Source organism: Cyprinodon variegatus, unplaced genomic scaffold (assembly GCF_000732505.1).
Source record: "Cyprinodon variegatus isolate N-32 unplaced genomic scaffold, C_variegatus-1.0 Scaffold24, whole genome shotgun sequence".
Lineage (NCBI taxonomy): Eukaryota > Metazoa > Chordata > Actinopteri > Cyprinodontiformes > Cyprinodontidae > Cyprinodon > Cyprinodon variegatus.
The window spans coordinates 1,432,766-1,434,722 of record NW_015150477.1 but is presented as its reverse complement, the minus strand read 5'-3'; positions in this window follow the sequence as shown (position 1 = coordinate 1,434,722).

Here is a 1,957-nt window from a genome sequence, read left to right as displayed (position 1 = left end):
GGAACTAGAGGGTTGTGTATTGCACTTAATGCCTTATTTCTTGGTATGGATATCTTCTTTATCACCAAAGACAGCATGAGTCTGGCCAAAGGCACTGAGACTAAACTCTCAAAGTTTCTCAGAGCCAGGATTGCATTATTCCGCTCACAGATCGAGTCATGGGAGAAGATTTGTGACACTTTGCGTCAGAGCAAACTGACCAGCGAAGAAAACAGAGATTTGCTCAAAAAGCCATTTTTCCAAGTGAGAAGGCAACCTAGATTTAAAATGTTGAACCCAATGAAGTAGGTTTGTTGAGCAGCCTATGCAAAAAAGAAGAAATCTATCACAATTATACCAAGATGCAAAGGTTTACTTACTATGCTGAATTTTCCTATTGCTTTTTTAATATATGAATGTTTGTCTTGGCTAAATAATACTTTGATATGATGTTCTTTCAGCTGTAAGTGTAAAGCGCCCGACAGAGGACCTAGAATCCAGCCAGACACATTATGATGTGCTTTAAAGATTTGTTCCAAGAATTCAGGAGGAAAGACAGGAAACTCTGAAAAGGAGATATCAGATTAGAGGGTTGACTGATTCTCAATTCAACAGTTCAACCTGAGAAAAAATCCAATAACCTTCTCAGGATCCCTGAGGAGGGAAGGGAAGGATCCAAGTGCAGTGGTGAGATCACTGCAGGATAGAGCCAGATTAGTGATGCTCGAATGCGACAGATAAACAGAGAAATGCAGACACTAGGATTCTCTGTTCTGGTTTCCAGGAGAGAGGCATTGCTTGTTTTCATCCGGGAACCGAAAAGGATTAAAGCCGATAGAACAGAACCAGGCAGAGGGATCAGTGGGAAAGGTGAGAATCTAGAGCTTTGGACAGAGCCAGGGTCAGAACTGTGGATGTAGAATCAAGCTTCCAGATAATGGGACTAGGCAGAAATCAGGAAAAGCCTGTAAGGTCTGGTGGGGGTAAGGCAAAGGCGAGGTTGGGACAGAAAGGACATCTGAAACAGGTGATCAGGCAGAGAAGGAACACTGACAATCTTCTAACCAAGGGTTTTCAAACCTCTGGCTCTGTCTACTAGTTTGGTCATTGCTTGAAAAGGCTGGAGCACAGGTGGGAGGAATGAACTCTGATAAGAAAGAGCAGGAGCCTCACGGGACCAATCACAGCCAGGAGGCAGAGAGTAATAGAAACCGGAACTAGATGACAGGCCAGAATCAGGACTGTAGGACTGGATATTAAAACCTGTCAACCTTGAAGAATTTTAAAAGAGATTTATTACCTTTTATTACATTAGCCAATTTAAATTTTAAAATTTTATTCTAAATTGTATTTACAGTGAGCCTCACATGTTAACAGGGTAAATCATAGATTAAAGTAAAAACAATATAACAGAAATACAAAAAGAACCCAGTATATGCCTACTAATCATACTCATGAATTAAAAGCCAATTTCATAAGATGAGTTTTTAAAACAGATTCCATTTTTTAAGAGTTCTGGTAGACACAGAAAGGAGACCATTCTAGCGTTTATGTGCTGCAAGATTAAAAGCTATGATTTCTCTGGAACAAGATAATTCAGGAACCATTAACAGCATTAGAGCTGAAGATTTCAGAGCTTTTCCAGGATCAAAAAATATATAGTATAACTATAACAGTGCTACAACTATATTAGTATAGTATTTGCTTTGTTTTAGTTGTCTGAATCACATCATCTTTTGATTTAATTTAATTTTTTGCTTGGCTTTGACTGTGGTCATATAAATGGCAAAACAATATTGAGAAACTTTTCTGTTTTAGTAAATGTTATTTACCTGTAATTTTTTTCTCCGTTCAAATCTTTTATAGAAGCTTTCAAAAAATGGACGCTTGTTTCCCGCCTGGATCTTTTGTACCTTTAAAATCATTTGTTGATTACAATAAACACTGATTAAATTCCTACTTCTTTGGATTATTTAGA